The 27264-nt window shown below is 41.2% G+C and overlaps 2 long non-coding RNA genes across 3 annotated transcripts in view; one reads left to right on the top strand and one right to left on the bottom strand.

Annotated features, from left to right (window-relative positions):
- Positions 1-27264, bottom strand: part of LOC309847098 — a 285521-nt gene that overhangs the window by 194844 nt on the left and 63413 nt on the right. The gene's annotated exons all lie outside the window — the stretch shown is intronic.
- LOC309845924 lies at positions 234-27036 on the top strand. The gene is made up of 4 exons (XR_014301605.1): positions 234-906; positions 3743-4038; positions 19197-19373; positions 26438-27036. It is a non-coding gene; the product is annotated as an uncharacterized lncRNA (long non-coding RNA).

Here is a 27264-nt window from a genome sequence, read left to right on the forward strand (position 1 = left end):
TTCCCTGAGAAGCTACAACACAATGGGCAACAGGTCAGACATTAAGACAAAAAAAAGAGGGAGGGGCACCTATTGCCTTGAGAGATCTCGGTATCTCAAGATAGTGGGGGAGACAGTAAAGTCTCATTAACTTCGATGTAAGAGTGCTATGCTCTGTAGGGACCCACAGTCATCAGTGATTTTTCCCACAATGTTGTCTAAAGCTCAGGAGAAGTCCTAACCCCAGAGTTAAGGGTCAGAAGTCAGCAGCACAGAAGCAAGTTTAATCAAGACCCTGACTCTCATCCTGCCAGCTGTGGTCTCACAGCAGGTGGCAGCTTCACAGACACTCCATCAGGATCCCAGGAGAACAAGAAGCCTGAGATACTGTGAGCCCAAGGACGAGATGATTGGCATTCAAATACCCAAAGGACACAAAGCCATAGGTCACCTTCTTTGAGGGCCCTCATTGCTTCTTGCCCAGCATGGGGCATGCTGAAGACTTGCGACAGAAGGAAAGGACTGGATGTGGGACCATGGGCCACAGCCAAATTCTAAAGAAGTGAGCCAGAGGTGTGGTTGAGACCCAACCCCTGCCAGGGGAAGCCAAAGGCCAATGGTTGAGAAACGCTTTCTTGGCCTATTCAGAAAGGTGGTGAAAGCTTGGTGCCAAAGGACTTCTGTCAGCATCAGCGTCTTTACTAAAATTCACGTTCACTTACTCAGGCCAGGCCCTGTATTCAAGCACATGCTTCATACACAGAACCCTATTATTTCCCCCACTTTACAGATGAAAAGACAGAGCCTCTGAGAGTCTAGGGAAATTGTCCAAGATCACACAGCTAACAAGGAGCAGCCTGGTCTCTCCGAGGCATGAAGGCAGTGAACTGAATAGACACACCTGCAGCTCCCACCAGTTGCTATAAGGTTGGTGACTAAGATAAAGCAAGTTATTTAACTGCTTCTATTGCACTTCTACTTTGTTTTCATTATACTGAAAACTGTGCATTGTCTTTTTTGTGTAGCTACAAGAAATATTGTATGGTAAAGCATTAATTAGCTACTTATCTGTCTTACAATATCTTCTCACTGCTCTAGGAGTCTAAAATTATTGTCTCTATTTTTTTTCACATTTTTACTTCTACCAGTAAATATATATATATATCTCCAAAATTAGTTTCACTAGATAATTTCATGGTCCCTAGACCGGACATAAATAACTCTCTAGAATTTGCAAACTCTAGCATGATGTTTCACTGTAGAAATCAGATGTCAGCATTGGGTCCAATCTTCCATTCTTTTCTCTTTAGAGAAGTACACTTGTTGATTGGTCTCAGTGAGATATGTCTTACATTCTGAATGTATTGTGCCATGTTGCATTAATCATTACATAGCTACAGGGAACAAAAATAACCAATTTCCTTAATTAAAGGGTTCTAGTAAGACAAGAGATGCTCTATTCACTTTTCATTTGTCTTGGCTAATAGTAAGAGCAATAATAATACCTTGAATTTAGACAGTCCCTTTCTTCCAAGAAGTTCAAAGCTCTAGTATGTCATAAGAACAGACAGATGAGTAGTAGTAAACTTGGCAAGAAGAAACAGGTGTAATTTGGGCCAAATTAAAACACAAAAATGAGACGATAATTTTTTTGGTGAATGTATTATCTTTCATAGGATGGATGCAGTATGGTGCAAGAAGGAAAGAAAACACAAAATTTAGATGCTGGCTTTTGTGTATCAATCTTGGCTTTGCCAAAAATTAGAGGGAGTCACACTTAAGTACATGTGACCATGCTAAATCTCAGGGTTCTCACCTATAACAGAAAAACATATGATTATTATTAAGATAAAAGAAGAGCTAAGGAAGGCACTTTATAAACCATGAAGTCTTCTAACACAAATGTTGAATTATTGTTTCTCATGATGTTAGTAGAAAAACATTTCAAGCAAGCTAACTTCTATAGGCATACACTATCTTCTACAACCCATGCTCCACTTTTTCTTCTCCGGTCTCTTCCCAGTGCCTAGTGGAAGGCTACCAGTGTTTGTTGAACTGGGGTGGTTAAATGACATTGGATTGATACTCTTTCACACAGATTCCTAAAGACAATAGATAAGGTACTCGGATGTTCCAAGTCTTTAAATTCTGGGAAATCAAATTTGTGACCTGTAAGAACAGAGGAAGTGGCTCCAAACTGTTTAAACAATAAGAATTTTGGACCCCAAGAATTTTTAGGAAATCTATAGAATCTATGCTTTTAAATGCAGTTAAGTGAGAATTTTTAAAATGGTTTTCAGATATAATTTACCATTCAAGAAAGAATTAGAATAGCTTTAAATAAATAGAAGTTGGTATTTATATCTCCAGTCTCAAACAATTACATGGGCTATTAAAGGGAACTTTCCACTTCTTTGGGAAAAAAGAATTTTGTGGGAGAATTTCAACAAGGGATAATAAAGCCCTGCATGTGTATATCCTATTGTCCTTAAAAAGGCTCACATACCTCTTTTCTGATCTGGCCTTCACGGTAGTTCCCCATTTTACAGATAAGAAAAAAGAATCATAGACTGCCACTCACTAGATCCAAATGATGAGGTTAGGATTAAAAATTAATCCTTCACTGGTTGAAGGAGACACCAAGTTTAGGAATAAAGAACACCATGGGAGAATACCTAACTTTTTCCAAGCACTAGAGGGTAGAATAAACAAGTGAGGAATTGAGTTAGCTGACTTCTATAAGCAAAAGGAGAGTGGCTTCACCACCACTGCCAACAAAAACTAAATGACACCGTTTGCTCTTTGAAGTTACCTGCTCCATGCCTAAGACAAAGTCTGGATGTTAAGTTTGAACGTTGTGGTTAGTGGTGGTAATGGGCTGGGTTTTTTGTTTGTTTGTTTAGGTTTTGTTTTGTGGTTTTGAAATTTTTCCCTATAATTGTATTAACAATTATTTGACTAACTGACCAGATGAACCAGCTGTTTTGCCTTCAAAAGACATAACCTAAAAATACAAATAGGAAAAGAGAGAACGAGAGTAAGGAATAATGGAGTTGAGATGAAAATACAAAGATGGACATTAAAAATGGACAGAAAAAAACATTAAGAGAAATGGACTAGATGTACATTACGCATAAAAAATTATGTGCTCCTAGAAAGCTGGGAAAAAAGACCAATTTAAAAATAGTTCATCTCCTCTCCATTTTTGTAACTTAATTTTTTTGTATCTCTTCCTAGAAAACAACATGATAAGGTAAAGAATAAACTATATTAGAACCAAGGTCCTAATATAAAATATTCTTTATTTTACATTCAAGCCTTTCCAAACTACTTTCAGACAGATTTCATGTACTCTTTCCAAGTCCCTCATGATGGGAGTCACTGCTTTTGGATTTATCTTTGTGTAAGTGTGGGGATTCCATGCAGTGGGTTTGTTTAAACTAAAATATGGGCTGGCAGCATATCTCTCCTGGGTTTCCCTCTGGCTTCTTGCACATTTCTCTGTACAGTGTATCAGAAAAAGCCAGACTGGGAGAGATGGCTCTCTCTTCCAACGAAGCATTTATAAATCAATTAATCAATCAATATACATATATGATATATAGAGATACACATCTATATATATCATGGATTATTATCTAAGACTCATCAACAACCTTTTTACAAAAGATGTAAAACATTCATATAATGGAAGCTACCATTCACCGAGAGCTTCTGTTAGTCTGATGCAGTGCTAAGTTCTGTATACATTTTTTATTTTCAGGTAACTTCACAACACCCTATGACATAATACAATAAGTATTATTATTTCCAATTGATGGTGGAGGAAATGGAAACTGAAAGTAGTTAAGTAACTATCCCATGATTAGAGTGCACATAAGTGTTGGAATTGGGCTGTAAATCTAAGTCTCCCAAGTTCCAACACCTTTTTGGATGTGACAATCACTGTAGAAGTAAGAAGCACTAAGTCACGGAGCCATCATTAGAAGGCAGACCATAGGAACTAAAGTCACACAGTCACTGGATGGCAGTTTTCCCTGGAACTGGACTTGATCCTTGGTGGGCTGGCACGTACATTAGACTGGTCATCTACTTTGTTAATCGCTTTTCCAGCATCACTTTGAAGCTATTTTCTTCTCCAGTCTATTTATATCTTCAGGCTATACCTTGAGATGTTGTATCGCCTCCCAGGCAGACAGTGTGGAGTTGCAAAGAAACATGCATAAAGCAGTAATCAAGCACAGTAGCTAGGTGTGATGCCCTGTGCTGGGGTTTTACTGATGCGAACTCGTGATCTTTAGCTCTTCCAAGATATGTCTATATTATAGTCTCCTCACACAACAGACCAGGAAACCGAGGTATAGGTATCTTCTAGGGTCTGAGTCCAGGCTCAGCCACTCACTACCTATGTGATGGTGGGCCAGCTACTTGACCTTTTAAAGCCTCAGTTTATCATCTATACGAAGCTCATAGAATTAACATCAACATATAGTAGAAACTCGGCTCACAAAAGCTGCTTGCCTTATTCCATTTGATATCTCTTCTAAATATCTAACAGAGTGCCTTGAAATGGCAGGTATTCAGTTATGATTTAATTTTATATCAATATATAGACTGATTGATGGACAAGTAGAATAGTGTTGAAAGGATGATGCGAAATAAGCATTTGCGGATTAAGTCCTGGGGAAGGAGATGTGGTCAGGCCTTTTAAAGGAGGAGCCATGGGGACTATGGTTCTCATATTCTCTGCCTTCAGTCTTCTTATTTGAAAGCTCAATTATCACTGTGGATTATTAGAGATGGGAGAGAAAAGAGGTAGAAGACCTTTCCCCTGTCCCACTGCCACTACTTCCATGCCATTGGCTCAAGCGTACAGTCCCTCCAAAGGGTGCTTTCTCCATCTCTTGTCTAGTACCAGTCCTTCCTTCAATACCTAATAGGTCATCCATTGCAGACTAATGGCTTCCCATGCCTCAAAGATAATTTCACCTTTCCGACCCCTGTTGACTCTACCCCACTTATGTGGAATATACTTCCAGCATCTCTTCTTATCATTCTTCCGGATGCTTTTAAGCAAAGCCCAAATGGCATTTCTTTTAAGGATCTCCCTGGATTTTAACACAGATAACTGGATTAACCCAGCACCATCAACCAGGTATTACATTGGGTACAAATATATGCCCCCCCCATACATACACAGGGAAGGAACTTTGTCTTATTCTTCTCTGTATCCACAGAAACTACCACAGAGCCTGGCCTGGGATACTTTTTATATAGTCAAATGAAATAAAAGAAGGCATGGTCAGAACCCCTTGTCCTCACTTCTGCAGTGGACCATAAATCAGGCTGTGTGTTCATTGAGGGACTGCCTTTATGTTCTGTCCCCTTCCAACCTCTGACTTAAATATTAACAGACTCAACAGGGTTGAGGTTTGTCTTCCATGAAAATGGAAACTGGTTTGGTTTAGAATTATTTTAATAGTGAAAATTGGAAGATGACTGATGAATCATCCTCCTTAGTCACCATTGGTCCAAAGCTTAGGACACACTAAGAAGGAACTCGGCCCTTAACCACATGTGAAATGAAGATTGTCCACTGGGCTCTCCACCCACCATCCCTTTCCATGATTTTTGGGCCGGGATTCACTGGAAGTATTGTGGAGCTGTTTTCCATTGACACAGAGGTGGAGCACAAACAGGACAGGCCATAGTAACAAAAGGCAAACACTGAGGCCACAGCACCAGGTCTGAATTCATCGTCCTATTGTCAGATCTATTCTCCCAGTGTTCCTGTGGCCTGCCTATAAAGTCACCAGATGCTATGAAGGTAGAGTTTTGACCACTGGCATGATTGTGTATGTATACCCATCCCCTCCTTTCTCCCTACGACAAGGAGCTGAGAAACCCTACAATTAAGAAAAAGTAACTGCAAACTTCCCTAAGTCAACATGTATTTATTGAGGACCTGCTGCATGCCAGGAGCTAGGCATGAAGGGCACCATGGTAAACAAACACAGCCACAGCCCCTACTGACATGGCAGATAGCCAAGTGGGGAGGAGCATGACCTCTGGAGCCAGACCACCTGTCTGATCTGATTACCAACTCTGACACCTAGGAGTCATGTCACTTTGAATAAATGAATTAGTCCCTATGCCTCAGTTGCCTCATCTGTAAATGGGAATGATAATAACATTACCTATCCCTTAAGAGTTATTTTAAACATTAAATAACACACGTAAAGCCTGTGGGAAAGAGTAAACTCTCGGCACATTTTAGCCCTTTGTGTTTTAATTTAGTGAGGGACACAAACAACAGACAAAACAGTCACAATTACACTGGAAACAAGCAGGATTAGAAATGAGCCATAAGTGGTATGACAGTGAGAATGAACACCAGGGATACATAAACTAGTCTAATGGTCAAAGAAGTCCTCTCTGAGGAGCTGTATTGGGGAAAACATGAGGTGGGAGTTGTTCAAGGCATAAGTAAGCCCTGTGGTGAAGAATACAGGGCACATTCTAGAAATTAGAAGAGGAGTGAAGCTGGAATACCTCCCCTAGGAGTTGAGGAGTATGGGCCAAGAGATCAGCTCATTTGCCTTAATGAAGGTCCAGCAATGGAATGGAGGAGGATGCCTGGAATGGAGGGTCTGGGGAAATCAGAGGGCTCTTTAGAATTACACAGTCAAAATCACTCTAGCAGGAGGAATAAGAAACTGGTACAGGGATCCAAAGAGGATTTCAAGTAAGAAACAAACCTTTGCTATGTGAAATTGTATTTTTTAGCTAGCTTGAGGAGGGCCACCTGTCTCAGTCAATAATGCATACAACTCTTTGACTCAAGGTTGTGAGTTCAAGCTCCAGGTAGGACATGGAACTTACTTTTTTAAAAACCCCTCAAAAGATAGCTGAAGGAAAAAGTAAACTGTGGAGGGGCCCCCTCTTCATAGCCTCATATCCTTCTCCCCTTTGACCCTAGCCCCAGCATGTTACCGCAGCAGCAGAGAAGGTTGGTCACAGAGACGCTTACATTTCTGAATGCCATGCCATGAGCCATGAATATTTACATGACACCAAAAAGGAGTAGGGGCTTCAAATTTCCAAAGGAAGAGCTGAGAATAGAAGGAGAGAGAAAAATGTGAAAGTCAGAGGACTACCAGAAGAAGGAACACAGAATGTCATTACGAGGAGAGAGTGACCACATGACACTCATTGGATAGGCCAGTCCTAGAAGTCCCCAAGGAATGCGAGGACTGGGCAGGGTCTCCATGCTCCTCTACAACATTATGGTCCATTTTCTACCTAGGACTCTGGATGGCTTATCTTTATCATTGGAACTTGGCACCAAAGCTCTTAATCTATACCAAATATGTGTGTTTCAGGGAACAGAAGAAGGCAAGGACTAGAGTCAGGAGGTAATTGTCTGATATTCTCCCTGTCCCATCATTGGCGATTCCTTACCTATAGCCATCACCTTCCCAGTGGGCTCCTCTAGGGAGGAGATTCCCCCACAGACAACTCTATTCCAATGTGTTATGGGAATTGAAGAGGACATTTTCTTTTTAAGAACTGAGTTTCCTGGGGCACCTGGGTGGCTCTGTAGGTTAAGCCTCTGCCTTCGGCTCAAGTCATGATCTCAGGGTCCTGGGGTCGAGCCCCACATCAGGTTCTCTGCCCAGCAGGGAGCATGCTTCCAGCTCTCTCTCTCTGCCTGCCTCTCTGCCTACTTGTGATCTCTGTCTGTCAAATAAATAAATAAGATTTTAAAAAAAAAAAGAAAAGAAAAAAAGAAAGAAAGAGCTGAGTTTCCTCTAATATAAAATGAGAGACCTGGACCAGGTAAGTTATAAAGACCTCATGTGAAGCCTCGGTTCCATCCATAATTCTTGACAGAGTTCATTGGTCCCTTTTTCTACCTTTTTCTGTTTTAGATTCTTAGACTGCCAGTGAGCAAAACCCCTTCGTCTTACCTACAGTGGATACGAGGTGGAGCAATATGCTGAGATGGAGGAGAAGGGGGAAGAAAGATACTTCTAGTCAGGATGCATCAGCTCCATAATTGGCTGGGCCCAGTACAACACAGAAACACGAGGCCTCTTATTCAAAACTTAGGAATTTCAAGATGGCAGCAACGGAGCATTAATCCAGATGCAGGGTCTAGTGTACCTGCATAGGTCGGACGCCTATGAAGCCAGCCTAGCTCCTGAACCAATGCCCTTTACGACGCCCTGACTTCCCTTTGTTCTTCTTCCCATTCCCAGCCTCCATTAGGTAGTAAGTGATAGAAAAATAAATGACAATATGGGTTTGAAAGACTATGATGAGATTCTTAAGAAGAAACTATTCAACCCCTAGAAAGAAAGCCAAGAAAGAATAGGAGTTGAAGACCATCTCCTCTCTTTCTAACCCAGCGTGCTCTTCACTTCCAAAAAACTGCTGTGTGAGCAGAAAAACAGCTCAGGATATGGAATTAAGGGGGTTAGTAGTTTTTCGTTAAAAAAAAATCACAAGTAGGGTTTTCTGAGTAAAAGTCAATAAACTGTAGTAGGTGGGCAAGAGGAACTGTCCCTGACCTCAAGAAACAGCTTAGGACAATCCATACGTCTTGGTTCTTGAGTGAGTTACACAGAAAGACCATGCAGATCCAACAAGATAAATGGGATCATTACAACCCTTGTTGTTGGGGGGTGGGGGTGAGGGGCATGGTCATAGCACTGAGCTATGGTAGCTCACAACTGAGCTACCACATGGACAAGCCAGGATATGAGAGGTCAGTAGACATGATGTTTGGTATGACCCAAAGCTCTGATAAAATCACCAAATAAAGCTAATGCTACCATGTGGTGGCTATATCAACAGAAGTATAAAGGCCTGGGCAAAGAGGGTGAAATTCATTCTATGCCATTGTTGAGGGTAGACACAGCAAGAAAAATATTCTCTGTTTTAAGCTCTTCACTGCAAGTGAGAAAGTGAACAAGTGGAGGAGGGTTATAGGCCAGGAAGGAGAAAGATCTCAAAATGGTACCACCTGAGAAACGTTGATGGAGGATGGAGTTCTTTGCCTAAAGGGCAGAGTCGGGGATTCATGGGCATGTTTGAAAGGCTGTCATGTGGGAGCTGGATTCAGCATACTCAGCATGGCTCTAGATATCAAGAGACTTGGGTGGGTGGAAGACAGGAAGACAGGACAGGCTCTGTCACCGGAAGTGGGCGCAATGTGCACCTGTGCGTGCTATTGCAAACTAGAAGTTCCGCTGGGTGGGACCCCTGGGTTCTCTTCCAAACTCGAGAACTCCTGGGAATCAAACATATGAAAAGACAGTGGGTGTCTTGAGTCTTGATGTGATATATTTCACAACCAAAATCAACATATTTCAAAGATTTCATAACTTCAAGGACGGTAAGAGGGAGGGGGAGTGCCGGCATCTACAAAGAGTTAACTGGAAGAACACAGGTTGGACACTTGACAAATGCCTTCCCAAGGGAAGAGTCACCCAAGACACTGCTGCTGGCACATGACGGGTACTAGTCGGGACGAGGGCTAGCACAGATTTTTGGCTTAACGTGAAGTCATCCTAAGGTTACCCAAGGCTGGCCTGGAAACAGATAGCAGTGGCTGTTCTCTAAACCATTTTTGTTGACCAGCCTTGAGCATGGAATAGCAACAGCAGCATCTTCTGGCTGTGGTAAGAGAGAAAGCAACAGAAGTCACTCTCTCTCTCTCTCTTTTTTGCCAAGCCTCGGTCCTGTTTCCTTTTACAATCATATAGTGCTTTTGTCAAGCCACTCTAATTCCCCATCTGTTTTCTTTGGATTACCCCACCCTGCTGTGGGAAAATTAACTCTTTGGCACGTCCACAGGTACACAACCATGTAGACATCCACCCCCGGCAACACATCTTCGGGAGTCCCACCAAGGCTACCAGGTTAAAAGAAAGGCTTAAAGTCTAATTAGTCTAATGAGTTGTGCTAATTGAGATCATTCTTACAAATTGTTTAAAATTCTAATGAGTTGGCCTTAAATGGAACCTCCAGTCAATGTTTACTCTGGCTCTGCCCCAGCAAATTTGTAAGACAAATGCAATATCTCCTTCCTTGCCAGCCTCAGTGAAAAGGGGGTATAACATTACTGGACGCCAGATACTCACAAGCATTAATCATCCTTTTAGGCTGCTAAAATGCTGTCAGCTACTGATATAAAAACTGATATCAAACACAATGGGTGTTTTCTAGGAAAGTAGCATTCACCATGTGCCAAGCACTGAGTTAGGGGTGTCAAGAACTCAGGACAAACATAGAAAGACACTTGCCTGATTTCATCCAGAATTTCTAAAGTCAATGTATGCATGTTGGGGGTCTGGGGGGGAATTTTGGGGGGGAGGAGCATCACAGTGGGGGAAAAGGGAGAGTAATTCAACTATTCCTCCCATTCAGATAGCAAAATTTTTATAGCAAGACTTGGGATCCCATACATTCCAGATAACTAGCTACAATAACATCTACAGGGAATTTAGTTACTATAGAGCTTCATAAAGATAATGAAAACCTAGACAGATTGCTCAAACACCTAAGTAAAAATATCCTGGTTCCTACTCCCGCACACACACATGATGGCTTGTAACAGCAACTCTGGGGCCTGGACACAGAGTCAACTTTGGCTGACCCACAAAACAAGGGCTACACCACCACTCTCACCAAAAGAGAGTTCTCATGGCAACTGGTTCCCGGGTGGCTCCAACTGAAATGAAGTCTCATATCAATAGTTCTGACTGATGGAGCCTGTGATCTCACGCCTGTGCCCTGAGAATTATGGCTCCTATCTCAAGGAAGCAGAATTTGTACTGTAAATTATTCCCCAAACATAAAAAATATTCAAAGTTGCCGAGCACTCACAAATGGGGCAAATTCCCTTACATTCATCTTAACAAGTAAGAGACTTCCGGGTGGAAATTTAAGAAGTGGAGCCAAAATTCACCTAAGCCAAGCTCCAAAAACTATCTTAGTTCCACAGTATCCTATTGCCATGTATAGAAATGGCACAACAAAACTATACCTTTGGCCTATGCTTTGTCTGTCCGTGTTCTAGGAAGCTAGTAACCTAGAAAAAAGAAAATGGCCTCAAACTTGATTCTTAAGGCAGACTTTCTAGGATGGATCCTATGTTATCATTGCTAAAATAGTTTTAACAACTCAGTCTCTCTTTCAAACTGACTTTCTCTTCAGTTATCCATTTTCTTATGATCATCCCTTTAAAAAATAAAACAGGATGGTGGGGCCAGGGTGTCTGAGTCCATTAAGTGTCCAACTCTTGATTTCGCTCAGGTCATGAAGTCCGGGTCCTGAGATGGAGCCCCACATTGGGCTCTGTGCTCAGTGGGGAATCTGCTTAAGACTTTCTCTCTCCCTCTGCCTCTGCCCTCCCCATGAGTATGACAAATAAATAAATAAATAAACAAACAAAATATTTAAAAAATCAAATATCTATACAAACTTGTATGCACCTTCGTAACTATCAAAAAGAAAACTCTATTCCATGAATACAATCATTTTGCCTGTACCAAAAACATTATTATGACCATTAAATTGGAGGAAAGGCAGTGAGAGAGAAGCACAGTTTAAATGCTATAGAGTTTGGAGGTGGTAGATCACGGGTCTTAAAAAAAAAAAAAAAAAAAAAGTTGGCTCCAAACCAAAAGGGTCATTGATGCTGACCCTAAAAAACAAGTAGAATTTCAACATGACAAAGGATTCAAGAGGATTCCAAATGAAGGGAGATGTGTGCATCAAATGAGAAGCCAATGATGGGTAAAGATGCACCATGGAGATAAAGGCTGGAACATGAGTCAAGGGTCTTGAATAGCATGCTAGCAAGTTCAACTCCCATTTGGCAAGCACTGGGGAATCATAATTTGGGTTAGTGGCCTGAACTATCAGATCCGGGGTTTAAGAAGAGGAATTCAGATGTAAGTGTCCTGTGAGCTAGAGTGGAGAGAGAACTGCAGATGAGATATAAGAAACATCGGACCCATTTTCACCAGAACCAATTTTCTTCAAAATATTCCTATTGAATAGAAACAATGACCAAGATCAGAATAGGATTTTCTTAGTAAGAGAAATGCTTTCAACTAACATAGGTAAGCCTACACCATGAGTAAATCAGTACATTGTGGCCCAGAAACCAGGCCAGACATTTTAAGTTGCCATTGCTATAAACTGGTAGGCCACTAAATTTTCTAATATTACTGCTACAGAGGGGTCTCAAAAACCACCTCATCAAACCCCTTCATATGACATGTGGGAAAACCAAGATCTAGAAAGAAGCCATTGGGCTTGTGCAATAGAGTAAAGTATAGAATGTGCCAATCATTGGGTCTACTAATGAATGAATAATGTTCAATTTTCTCCTGTGCTCATAGTGCAAAGACAGGGACAAATGTTCTTTCTCAGAGAGGGCCATATGGCACAGTGGAGGCCAGTGTTCACATTCCAGATTCTCCACCTACTACCTGGGTAAGTGAATTACTATCTATGCCTCTGTTTCCTTTTCTCTAAAAGGGGCAAGAATAAGAATACCTTCTTCATAGGGTTGTTATGAGCTAATTTATATATAGTTCTTAGAACAGTGCTACCACAGAAAAGGTACTCCATAAGTGTTAGCCATTTGTATCTATAATTCAAGTGACAGGCTGGGGTGACCAGTTCTCTATATCTGAAGAAACTCAGCCAAGATGCTGAAGAGTTTGGAAAATACTTCAAGCAAAAACAGCAGAGAGGATGGAGGTATAGCAAAGAGAAGTATGAGTTGTAGAAAAGAGAAAGAGGAACATGGCAGTTGCCCACAAAATCTGTGTCATGGCAGATAAGGGTTTATTCTCTTGTCACAGCAGCAGAAAGAACTAACGACAAGGGAAAATAGGCAGATTTCTATTTAGAGGAAGAATTTCCAAAGTAGAACTCTTCCAGAAGACGAGTAGTTAATTTCAACCAGAAGGGAGTATTCAATCAATGGACATGCCCAAGCCCTGAAGATCCAGTAGGATGGTGTCCAAGCATCAAGCAGTCTGGGTTAGGAGGTCAGCCTGCCCTACTCTATGTCCTCATCTTAAAAATAAGTTCAAAATGTTCAGCATTACTGTTTTATTGAACAAACAAAATAATGAGTAACAATAATAGGACTTGAAATAGTTTACAAAGCAATTCCACCTTTAGTGTTCCATTGAAACCATACCCTACAAGGGAAGTCTTCTTCCGATCTTACTAATGGATGTAGAGAGGTAAACTGACATAACCAGAAGCCACACCATGAAGGTCTTGTGACAATTGTTCAGGGTTTTTTTTTTTTCCCCTGCTATACTGTATGTAGCTAGGCAAAGGTCACAAGTGAACTTAACCTAAGAAGTCGAGCATAGGCCAGACAAGATGGTGTGCCTATAGGTTCACAGAAAATTATCCCTAAGAATTTTAGGGGCTTCTACTTTGGAGAGGTTCCACCAGGGCTTTGGAATTTGGGTAGCAAAAGAATATTCTTCATCAAACTGTTATCTTAAAAATAGTAAACAGAAATCTAATTTAGATGCAAAGCAATCATTTAAAACAAAACCTAGTTATTGGTTTTGCTTAATTTGAGTTAAATAATTATGTCTCTTTTATAACTGATGGGTTTCCATGCATTGCATGATAAACTAAGCTTCTAGAACATAAAATATTTCAATTTGTTTGCATTTCAAAAGTCACTCACAGACACACAAATTCTAATACGGTTCCTAGGTAAAAAAAATTACTTTATAAAGTTCTTTTTAGTTTATAGTATAATTTCCCATCCATCATAACAACTAAACTTAAAACAATGCTATGTGTTATGGACCATATCCCTAATTTTATGATCAAAGACCCAAAAAGTGCTTGTGCAAGGTCACCCAGATAATTAGGACATAAACCACGGAACCAAAACCTGCTGACACCACGTTTCATGCTTTTCTCAGCACAACAGGGCCATGGTACAGTGACATGAGTAATCTCGAGCAAGCTAGGGTTGATACCTGTACTACTCAACGCACTGCAAATTTGTCAGGTTCCCATGTCTCTCAGAGTTCTCTAGCCATGTTACAACAGCACTCATCTCACTGGGCTCTGCTGCCCTACCCAAGGGTATGGGACTGGTTTTCTCAATCCCAGGTGGATGGGCAGGGCTCTGAAAAAGAAATAAGTGAGCTGCTACATGCCAGGAGAAAGGTGACTCATAGCATGGAGAAGAGGCTGAGAGGAAGCCTGACAAGGCCCCAGGAGGACCGTTATCTTGGTCAACTCACAGGGCCATGGTCTAGCCCTTCCCTTCTTGGGCTCATAAATTCCTACTGTCAGAGCCACAGATTTGACTGGACCCGGAGCACTGACTCACGCTAACAATGCTCACAGACACATTCATCAAATTAGCTGCCAAATCTGCTAATTCACGAGGAAGCTCACTGTTAAGTGGATGAACGCTTATGTAGCCTGACCAGCTGAGGACAGCCAGGTGACTGGCAGGCTCCTTCGAGGGTCTAATCCTTGTTGGAGTGAGGGAATCAATGGGGCGATCTAAATACTTAATGCTACTGGGCCAGGACAACATGATGATGCTTTCAGTTCACCATGGGGTGAACCTATGAGGAAGAAAGAAAACGGAGGCCAGTCTGATGGAGCACATCGTTCCTGGGCCTGTTTTGATGGGCGCTGGCCACCTCCGTGACTTTCCTCCAGACACAGCCAATCTCAGCCAAATCCTTTGTGACAGATGCACTTCTCAACTGTACTTCTTAATGTCAAGTTTGGTTGTAGCTGGGACTAATTCTTGCCTGTGAATCATTCTGATACTTTAAAAAGATTTTACCCACTCAACACTAACACTTCCAATGCTGATTCCTGAGTGTAATTCTCAGGGGGGCAATCGGAGTCCCCTGTTTCCAAGTCTGCGGTGAGAACACACTCATCGCTATCACCCCATGTCAGGGCACTCTGACTCATCTGATCCACTTTTGCAAAAAATAAAAAACAAACAACAAAAAAGACTTTAAAAATTCTTATTAGAAAACCAATATAAGCACCGGACGGGAAAATCAGAAAACACATGTACACAATTACATACATACATATATGTTTTATATGTTTTAAAACATATATACATATATGTTTTAAATCCTCTCTAATTTCATTAACTTAGAGATAATAATTCTTGCTATTTTGGTGCATATTCTGTGAATTAATTCTCTTTACATACATACCTTATAAAATAATATTTTGGGTTGGAAGTGGTTTTTCACTAAGTATATTGTCAACATCTTTATTTGCAAAAAATTTTAATTTTAAAATATCATCTAAATGACTGTCTGATTTTTTTTTTTTTTGAAAAAGAGAGAGAGCAGAGGGCAGGGCAGAGGGAGAGGGACAAGCAGACTCCCTGCTGAGTGCAGAGCCTGCTGCGGGGTCCATCCCAGGACCCTGACATCATGACCTGAGCTGAAGTCAGACACTTAACCAACTGAGCCACTCAGGTGCCCCTGATATTTCATTGTCCGAAGCACCAAAATTATTTAAGAAATCCTCAGTGGTTGGATAGGCTGTTTCCAATTTTGTTTTACCATAGTACTATAATGAAAATCCTTATTATTAATAAAATTATATTTTAATAAACATTTAAAATTAAATATTGAAGCAAATATTGAATCAAATTAAATATTAAATTAAAATGCCGGATTAAATATTTTAATACACATTTTATTTTAGAATAATTTACTGCTTGGAGAAAAGTTGCAAAGACAGTACAGAGAGTTCCCATGTACTCCACACCCAGTTGCCCCTAACAATAGTATCTTACATTACTACCATAGCACATTTCTCATAACTAAGAGACCAACATTGTTACATTATTATTAACTAAATGCCATATTTCACTCAGATTTTATTAGTTTTCCACTAATGTCCTTTTTCTGTTCCAGGATCCAATCCAACATAACACACTGCATTTAGGATACCTAAATTTTTACTCACACATTTATCACTTCCTTTTATGCCTGGTAGTGGAAAAAGAAACTCCTGGAGGCACTGGATCCAAGGGCACACATATTTTTAAATTCTTTGATACGTAGGAAACTGCCCATCAGAAAGGTACCAACACACACTTCCCCAACAATGCCTTAGAGTGCCCATTACATGCTGATGACGCTGTTCTGTAAAGCAGCTTTGAACCCTATCATCATAATATCACACCATAGTCAAATAGAAAAAACCAACCTGATTAGGGTCAAAGGCCCCATCTCTCTGCTGATCTGGCTGGGTTCTGAAAAGTTTTAGCATATAAGCAGACTGGGGAGCTGCATGTTCTCCAAGCAATCATCCCAAATCTTACTTGATAGATCTCTAAGCCCTGAATAGATATCAGGAAGTGGTGAGCCTAAGAGCCAGTGCATGGCCTGGCAAGTGCCCCCACACAACTCTTATGTTTCCAAGGGAGCAATCTTCAGGATATCTCTATAGGCACTTAAATGGGGTAAAGTTCAACTTGGTTTAATACATCAACTTTCCAACCTTTTTTAACCATGATCCCCACTAAGAAACATATTTTGCATCCCCTGAAAAATTATTTACCTTACTATTAGCAATGCCCTCTGAAATTTTCCATTCTGTTCTATTCCGTTGCAGTGTATAAACTTGCAAGCACTAAACTTGGCTGTTTAATACAGTAGACACCAGCCACATGTGGCTAGTGGGAATCTGAAATGTGGCTGTTCGGAATTGAGGTATGCCTAAAGTGTATAATAAATAAAGTGTACAACAGGTTCTGAAAACCCAGTATAAAAAATGAATATGCACGATCTCATTAATAATTTTATATTAATTATATGTCATAAAGATAATATGCTTATATAATGGGTTGAATAAAATATATTACTAAATTTAACATCAATTATTTTGTTAATGTAGCTAACAAAATTTTAGATTACATATGTGGCTTACATAATATTTCTAATGGACAATGGCACTAAACTAATTTTATGACCTAGTAATGAGTTGCAACTCAATTTGAAAAACATGGCTTCAGCAGGCTCTGGACTCCTGACCAGGAACCACTGCAGAGATGAGAGAGCAAACCCCCAACCCACACACATACCCGGCCTGCCTTTCTGAGAGCAAGATGCCTGGGGACTAGGCCAGGTTTCTCCTTGAAAAATGTTATTTTGTTTCAATGTCCAAAAGAATGGATGGCCAATGTTCAAAGTTCTACTCCATAGATCATGTCTAAAATAGTTTAGGATTCACTAGGCATTTCTGAAAAAATTCAGACTTCTCATCAATACATTTTGAAGATTTGAACACCTCTTTTAAAAGAAGTTGATACATAAGAATTTATGTTTGAGTGACAGAGATATTCTCAAGCAGGCATTGTTAGGCTCTTTTGTTGTTACCGTTATTGTTACGGTTATTGGTAGATATAGATAACTGGTTAGTAGGAAAAGATAGGATCTTTGGGAGATGTTGATGTTGAGATCTAAAGCAGAATGTTGCCGATTTTTAACTATGTATCATGTTTTATCTGGTAAATTTGCATACTTATAAACTCTATTTTAATAATGTTCTATTTTACTGTAAAGTTGCAAGTATAGTGGGAAATGCCTTACAATAGTACTAGAGAATACCATACGGAATACTGGAGATTTGCTGAGAGAGTAGATTTCAGCGCTCTCACTATACACTGAGAAATGGTAACTATGTGAGCAGAAGACACATTAATAATTAGATTGACTTGAGTAATCATTTCATTCTCTATATGTATGTCAAATCATGTTGCATAACTTAGATATACATAATTTTCAGTAAAGACTTTATAAAGTCTTTATAAAGACTTAAAAAAACAAAATATACAAATGCCCTAACATCAGTAATATAAAATAGGTCATTTTATTTTTATAACCTCTCTATAAGCTAATAAGGGACTCTTATTAGAGACTTTGAAATAGCATTTACATTATTTGTTCAGTAATTGTCACCCACGAGGCAGATTTTCCTAGTTCAAAATCCATCTCTCGGGGCGCCTGGGTGGCTCAGTGGGTTAAAGCTTCTGCCTTCGGCTCAGGTCATGATCCCAGGGTCTTGGGATCGAGCCCCCCATTCGGCTCTCTGCTCAGCAGGGAGCCTGCTCTCCGCCTCCCCCCGCCTGCCTCTCTGCCTACCTGTGATCTCTGTCTGTCAAATAAATAAAATATTTTTTAAAAAATCCATCTCTATGTCTCTGAAATGAAAGGGAATGAATAATTCAGAGTATACTTGGATTCAATCACCGGACGCCCTTCCGCTCCGGAGTAGACACTGCCAGTGTCACCAAGTGGTTAACCTGATGAGCATAAATATGTCGGCTTCATTAATGTACTTATTAACCTTATTAATAAGCTCGTTAACCGCTTTTCCTCACAGATATCTTATGCTATTGATGAAATTGTTTCTTTTTTATTATTAAATCTTTGCTTAGTTGGGGAAGTTAACGCTAGTGGGAGCATCTGAGCAATCTAGAGAAGTGAAGACGTGAAGGCGCAGAGGCCCGTTGCCACCGTATGGTAATGACCGCTCTGCGGCGGAGGCGATCAGATCGCTCCTGGGATACGAGGTCTTGGAAGGATGGGGCACCATTTGTTCTTTTTAAATTAAAAATAAATAAATAAAACTGAATTATTTTCTTTATACATATTATGTAACCCTCTTATTAAATTTGTCCTGAATTTTATCGTTTTTGTCATTCCTACATGTTATAAAATTCTTCTGTTCCCATTTCTAATCCATTAATATTCATGACTGGAACTATTTTTTGTTTTTTTTTTTAAGATCTTATTTATTTATTTGACAGAGATCACAAGTAGGCAGAGAGGCAGGCAGCGAGAGAGGGGGAAGCAGGCTCCCTGCAGAGCAGAGAGCCGGATGCGGGGCTCGATCCCAGAACCCTGGGAATCATGACCTGAGCCGAAGGCAGAGGCTTTAACCCACTGAGCCACCCAGGCCCCCCTGGAACTATGTTTTATTAAGTTAAATTACTTTGTATCAGGTATACACTTACACATCACATGGTCTTGTCTTTCTCCCCTCCTCAGTTCAGCACAGATAAAGCACTTGGTCAATACGGGCTGAACAGACTGTGGAATGAAGACTTGGGTTGTGTGTCTCCTCCTTACTGGCTTCTGCTTCCATCTCAGGTGTTCTTGGGAGAGAGAGATGTTTGGATCTTACAAGCAAGGCTCTAGCGTATCCCCATCTCACACCATGGAGTCCTGTCTCAACCACCTCCTCCTACTGTCACTCAGCAAATGGAATGGTTTCGGTGTGCCGAGAGCCCTGTACTGTGAATAAGGGAGAAGACCAAGATACGTCAGGTATGTTCTCTGCCTTCAAGGGACTCACAGATACTTCGGCAAGAGAAAGGATGAAGGAGGTGAGGAGAGACGCTGTCCTCTGAAGAGAGCACTAACCGAGCCAGGAGACAGGCCATTAGGTATGGAGCAGAGGCTTCCAGGGCTGGGCCTAGATGGAGTGAAGGGACAGGCATGGGGACAGAAAGCCATACACGGAGGCCAAGAGTGAGGAGGCAAGCACAGAGAAGGATGGGTTTCAGAAGATGCCAGGTTCTCAGCTCTCCTACCTTTATCTAGCCTCCATGTGCAGGCCTGGGAGGAGGACAAATGGGCCAGAAATAAGAGCAATTCCCCCAAGTTCTAGGGGTGACTGGGGAGCTGGTCGGATGAGGAGGAGGCCCTCCTGTGTGATGACAGCGTGGCTCAGGTCTGGCTGCAGGTTGAGGCCCGTCCACAGGCCTTCCCTGGCCTCTCTGTGGGTGTGAGGGAAATGTGGAGAGAAGCAGCGTGAGGAGGTAAGAGCCAGTGTGGGGGGTACAGATCTGGGGGCATATGGACAGAAAAGAAATGGCCTTATGGACACAGATCACACAGAGAGGCTGCCCACGGGCTCAGGAGTGGAAAACAGGAAGAACTGTGGAGAAACACAGAGACTGAGAGAAGTTTCAAGCTGAAAAAACAAAAGGTAGGACTAAGGATTGTTGAGGGAGGGTCTTGCAGGATGGAGAGGAGGCTGCACTGGGGTTCTGAGGCTACAGAGAGAGAATCAGACTATGCTTCCCAACTCTTGTGAGCTTTAGAGGGAGCTGTGAAGCCTTGAGCTGCTGCAGGAAAGGGTGACCTGGGGACTTGGAACCAGGTCTCTGCTCTCTCTATGGTGTCTAAAGTCAGGTGGCCACAGGAGGTGACCCTGACCTCAGTCATTGAGTCACCCAACTCTTTTAGGTCACCACACACTTGTGAATGTGCTTTCCCGTCTGTCTGGCCTGCGGTTTGCCTTCAACTGATAGAGAGAAACTAAAGTGGAAGGTAAAGGCAGGATTTTACGCTTCAGAAACTTCTGTGTCAAATACAACAGATAATTGCTCAAGGACACCAAAAAGGAAATCAATCAGCAAAAGCCACAGGCGCTTCAAGAAACAGAGCTGGGGAGATGCCTAGAATTTTGAGTGACTCAAGGCAAAACACACCAGAAGAGTTTGTCTTTCCACAGGTAGGAGATTAAAAAAAAAAAAAAAAGAAAGAAAAAGAAAAAGAAACGAAGAAAGGAAAGAAGGAATAAAGAGAGAGAAAGAAATAGAAAGAAAGAAAGAAAGAAAAAGAGAAAGAGAAAGAGTAAAGTCAACAGCTTTTGGCTTCCGTGTGCTATCATTAATCATTTTCCTAGGAATGGAGGATAGTTTCCTTACTATAAGAGGAAAAGAGAAACAGATTCCTTTGACCAATATGCTACCCAGATGTTCACCAGATCCCCATATCTCCTCCCCCCCAACTTGATTTGGAAAAGTGAAAGCCAAGATGACAATTGAGGAGAAGTGGCTCCTAATGACAACATCACCAATCACTTCTCAGATGTGGCAACCGTCCACCTTCTGCCGGGGGAAGGGAATGACATGACATCCCAAGAGATTTCAAGAGCATCCCAGCCATCTTCTGACAGGAGCCATGGAAGTATTTGGTGGACTAACTCTTTCCTGGCTCTGCTGTGAGCCTAATCATCTCTAAAGATGGAGAGAGTCTTGTGTGAGGCCTGTTGCCTACAGGAGGAGCCCCAACCTGGAAATGCCTTGACACATCCCAGCCTCACATGGTTTCTCACAGCATCACATACAGGACTGTTGAGGAGTTCCTTGCCACAGGAAAAATTAAGTCAGATACTTGGTGGAGATAATTCTGGAAGCTTCGTATTAGAAAGACAAAGGTGAGACCCAAAGACTGTGAAGTTCAACCTAATTGACCTAATTCTGAAGAGAGTGAGGACCGCCTCTTCATTTTCACCATGAATTTCCCAGATCCTGATAGTATGTGGATTTTAATAAATGTTATTATTTTCCTTTTGATTATCTCCTATTTTTACTTAAATAAGTGTTTGTAAATGAAAACCTTATATTACCATCTTCAATAGAAAATAAATATCCCTTGCCATGTGTAGATGTGAAACATGAAAAATAAACACAGTGACAAGAGAGACATTATGAAGTTCATTCCATAGAGAGGGCGACCTGCAGGGCTTTTTTGCCTTGGATTTACTTTTGCATCATTTATAAACAAATGAATAAATTAAGATGATTAGTAAGTAATGGAGAGGTGATAAGGACATTTGGCTCCAAACTGTAATGGAGAGGTGATAAGGATATTTTGGCTCCAAATCTCCTTGGCTAATCAGAGGCTGAAGAATTAAAGAATGCCTCACACTATGAGACTCAACAGTACTTAGCATTGTAACCAGATACCACACCAAAACAACCCAGTTGCCTCCAGGAATACAATTCCTCACTTTGGAAAAAGTGAGGCTAGATGGTCTTTAAGGGCCTTGAACTCTGACATTCAGTAATCTTGGTTGTTACCGTGAGGTCTTTTAAACTACCTCATCAATAAAAGTATCAACATGAGACAGATGAGACTATATGGAATGAATCAGAAGTAACGAACCTGACTTCTCTGCTTGACTTTGGAAAAATAACAAACAAAAATCCTACACCTTTGCCACTAAACTTCTCCGTGCATCATACAGTAAGGCCCCATTATGATCTACCAAGTAATTACAGGCATGTGGGTTTCCCCAAACTATGACTGCAGGGACTTTTTCTATACTCGAAAGCAATATTTTCATGAAACCTGATGGGTAACTAAACTGGGGCCACCATATATCTTCTCTAAATCTTTCTCTTGAGAGAGATTATGTTTCTGGAGTTTAGTTCTTCCCTGAGTTATTGTCAATAAGGTAAAAAATGTTCTGCTAATAAAATAAGACAGGCCCAACGGTGGGATATCAGAAGGAGAGTCCTGGAGAATGGGCTAAATTCGTAAGTGGTTTATCCAAGGGAATCCAAGAGAGAGAAGCCACGGTTAAGAGAAGCTATGGTCAAGAGACAAGCTGAATTATTATCCAGGGAAAACAAGCTGTGAGTATTGGGGGAAAGTTACAATGGGAGGCTAAGCAATAAGATGAATCAGGGAGAAAGAATTGAGAAGGAAGGAAGGAGAAGCCAAACTGGTGGTTCAGAAGCTAAGTCAAAGAACAAGGCCTAGTGCCAAAATGTTTCATCAATATGGTACCTGGTACCTACTGCCAAGGAGAGCATTGAGCAAAGAGCCACTTCAAAATTCATATACAGTATGTGTGTTGAGGATACTTGCACACCTATAACCATGCATGTGTCCATCTATGCACATAGGCCCTTTGCACTCCTCACAGTGGGAGTTTGTGTGGATAGAATGCAGACCAGAGTGGAGATCAAGGTGCTGAGAAGGAAGGAAAGAAACAAGACAAGGGAAACCACGGCACTCACTGCAGACAGGGTCCAATAAGCCAAGAATGGTACAGAAATTGCCATGGGAAGGAGGTCAGGGAAGAAGAACCGGGCCACAGCTGGCTGGGGTGGGGTGGGGTAGGGCGGGGAATGTCTAGATTTCTCCAAATATCTCCACCTCCAAACCAATACAATAAAAAGGAGGGGTTTTCCTGGAAGTGGGACCTTTAAGCAGTATTAGGAAGGATTAGGGAAGGCCAGGATAGAATAACAATGGGGGATTTTTCAGGCAGAGAGAACAGCTTCAACAAAAGCAGGGAGACAATTATTTACAGCTTCCTAGATGTTTTCTAACCGCAGAAACCAAAACGTAAAGAATCTGTCAGCACATTCGAGGATCACTGACTGAATCTTGAAAATTTATAGGCAACTGACACAAGAGGGCTGAACAAGTCCATTGATTTTATCAGGGTACCTGTAATCGTACATGGAAAGCAAGAGGCAAATGATTTGAAGACTTTTCTCAGATTCTGCAGTTCAAAAATTCTTTTGCAATAAAATACCTTGATGTGTTTATAAATACCATATTACAGTAAAGTGATCCCTTCTGGACCAGACACTGGGAGGTGGGGGAGCAATATCTTGAATGGAAAATTGGGAAATCCCTGGAAAAATAAAAACTTAGATATTTAAGGCACTTGGTTATCTGCTCACACGGTCAAAGCACAGCCGTCCTAGAGACTTTCAGTCCCCAAGTACACAAGGTAGCAGAGCGTACTACTTTTGAAAGCAAATTCTTCTCCTTAATGACATTAGTGCCTGGCAACTAATTCTTCTGATATCGAGAGGTGGAATAAAAAGGGGAAAATGTTGATCTTTAGAGAAACATCTTAGGAAAAAGGTAAATAAAGGGCATCTTCTTAATTCTGAGGTAAGTGTTGCCTTTTTGGTAATTGAAGTATAATTTACAGTGTCATATTAGTTTCATGTGCACATTATAGTGATTTAACAATTCTATACATTACTTAGTGCCTATCACAAAAGTGTATTCTTTTTTTTTTTAAGATTTTATTTATTTATTTGACAGAGATCACAAGTAGGCAGAGAGAGAGAGAGAGAGAGAGGAGGAGGAGGCAGGCTTCCCACTGAGCAGAGAGCCCGATGTGGGGCTCGATCCCAGGACTCTGGGATCATGACCTGAGCCGAAGGCAGAGGCCTTAACCCACTGAGCTGCCCAGGCGCCCCACAAAAGTGTATTCTTAATCCCTTTTATTTCACCCATTCCCCCAAGCCACCTCCCCTCTTGCAGCCACCAGTCTGTTCTCTGAATTTAAGAGTCTGAGTTTTGTTTGCTTATCTCTGTTTTTCTTCATTTGTTTCTTTGTTTTGTGTCTTAAATTCCACATATGGGTGAAATCATATGATTTTTGTCTTTCTCTGTCTGACTTACTTCACTTGGCATTATACCCTCTGGATCCATCTACATTACTGCAGATGGAAAGATCTTATTCTTTTTCATGGCTGAGGAATATATATATATATATATATATATCACATCTTCTTTATCCATTCATCTATGGATGGACACTTGAGCTGCTTCCATAATTTGGCTGTTGTCAATAATACTGCACTAAACATAGAGGAACATAGATCTTTTTGAATTATTGTTTTCCTTTTCTTTGGGTAAATACCCAGTAGTGGAATTACGGGATCATATAATTGTATTTTTAATTTTTTAAGGAACCTCCATATAGTTTTCCACAGTGGCTGCACCAGCTTGCATTCCACCAACAGTGCATGGGGGTTCCTTCTTCTCCACATCCTCGCCAACACTTGTTATTATTGTCTTTCTGATTCTAGCCATCCTGACAGGTGTAAGGTGATAGTTCATTGTTTTGATTTGCAATTCTCTGATGATTAGTGATGTTGAGCATCTTTTGACGTGTCTTTTGGTCACCTGCGTGTCTTCTTTGGCAAAATGTCTATTCAGATCCTGAAATGTCTAGTCAGGTCCTCTGCCCATTTTCAATCAGATTATTTGGTGGTTTTGATGTGTTGTATAAGTTCTTCATATATTTTAGATCTTGACCCCTTAGTAGATACATCATTTGCAAATGTCTTCTCCCATTCAGTAGGCTGCTTTGTCATTTTATTGATGGTGAATTTTTTTTAACTTCTATCTTAAGACGAAGCAAATGAAACTCAAAGAAACTAAGTAAATGGCCCACATTCATTGGGAAGGAAGATTAGAGTGTGTCACCACTAGCTCCCCTGTCACTCTTTTACTCAATCCTTCTGGCTCTCCCTCCTTGTAACTCTAACTCTAGACCCGGAGCCTCCTATGCTTACCTCCTCCTCTCCCTTGGATCTGGGAGGATCCAAGGCGGCTCTGAATTCTACTTCCTGTAGAATTCCTTTCACCTTGCCACCCCCAGAAGATATACTGAGTTGTAGAGAATCGTGCCCTTCTCCCTGTCTTCCCCATCTTAGTAAACGGTATCGCTATCTATTAGGTACCTAAAACTAGAAATCTGAGGAGGTATTCTTCATTTCCCTCTTCCCCTCCATATTAGCTTCCTACACATGACGTAACAAACTTAATGGCTTAAAACAACAGACCTTTCTTGTTTCACAGTTCTGGAGGCCGAAAGGCCTAAATCAGATGTTGGCAGGTTTGATTCCTTCTGGTGGCTCTAAAGAAGAATCCATTCAATGCCTCTTCTTCCTTCTGTTGGCTGGGGGCAATCCTTGGCCTTCCTTGATTCACAGATGCACCACTCTGATTCGGCTTCTGTCCTCACATGACCTTCCCCTCTGATCTGTGTGTCTGTCTCTTTTCTGTCTCTTATAAGGACATTCATCTTTAGAGTTAGGACCTACCCTAATCTAATCTCATCTCAAGATCCTTATCTTTATTACATCTGCAGAGACACTTATTCCAAATAAGTGTCATATTCAGAAGTTCCAGATGGACATATCTTTTAGAAGCCACAGTTCAACCCAGTACACCTTCCTTCCCCCATCAAATTCGTTCCAAGACCCACTGACTCATCTCCACTATATATTCCATGATCTTTTCCTTCTCTCCATTTTCATTACCACCATTCAGGTCGACACCACCATCATCATTCCCTGGACCACTTCTGTAGCATCGTACTGGATTCTCTGACTCCACACTCCGACCCTTCCATCCATTCTCCCCATTACAGCCTAAATGATGTTTTTTAAATTCATCTCTTATCACACCCCTACTTAAAACAGTCCCATGATTTATCATTAACAGTATAAAACCCAGACTCTTCACCAAAGCCTCCTGACATAGGAGTCCCTATAATACAGCTCAAGATAACATTTTAAAACTATATAGCTTTTTCATGAATTAATCCCAATTTAGAGACACCTGATAATGCATATAATTTAAGAGGGAAAAGAAGAATGCAGAAAATACATAACATAAGCAAATAAGTGAAATATCCACCACCTCCAAATGTTGGCACCAGTATTAGCCGCAAGTGGGAAGAGTAGAAAAAATCCTGAATCTGCTTTTTTACCTTTGAAGTATTGCTCATTGATTTTATGCCTGAACATCTCTTTTTCCTATAAATTTTTTAGGCACAACTAGATCATGAAATCAACTCAAGACTTCAAAAACTCTCTATAATGGGATACTGGAGCAAAGACACTTTGCTGTTGTGTTGCTTTTTAATGTGGTAATTTTCAACTAGGTAGTTGCAGTCAAATAGAGGCAAAGATGTTAACTGAATCCCTCCGTGCCCTGCTGTGTGGGGCCAGTGATGGATGCTGTCTGGGATGCTGAGGTACATACAGTCCAGACTCTGGTCATACGGAGCCTGCTCTCTGGGCAGGAAGATGGACACCTGGATAAGTCAGAAACAAAACAGCGTGAAATGAGTACACCCAAATGAGGACGATGGGAACATAGAGGAAGGACTAACTATTCCTGAATGAGAGAACCAAGAAAATATTTGTGACAAAGGCAAGATCTGTAAGCTCAGCCTGGTAGGACGTGTATGAGAAAGTGAAGAGGGTGTTGCTGGCCATCGTGAGTGATGACACAGGTGTCTCTGACTTGAAGGTTCTTGAACACCATGATCACGACCTTGGGCTTCAGTGTGTACACTGTGAACATATCATGAGTACTTTGAGAAGGGATGTGATGTGAAAAGAGCTTTGCTTCTGAAAGCTCACACTGGTGCCTGGGCACAGGGTGACTGAGACGCAGAGAGATGGGGCATGGAGGCTGGTTAGGGAGCTGCCACCATAACCCTGAGAAGACACGAGGGGCCCTGACCAAGCTGTGGAGAGAAGGACTGCAAGAGGGAGACTTTAAGAAGGAAAAATCAACAGACTTGAGAACTGACAGGAGGTGGTAAGAAGAAGCGGAAGAAAGAATTAGGATGACTCAAAGCTTTGGAACA

Source organism: Mustela nivalis, assembly GCF_964662115.1.
Source record: "Mustela nivalis genome assembly, chromosome: 13".
Taxonomy (NCBI): domain Eukaryota; kingdom Metazoa; phylum Chordata; class Mammalia; order Carnivora; family Mustelidae; genus Mustela; species Mustela nivalis.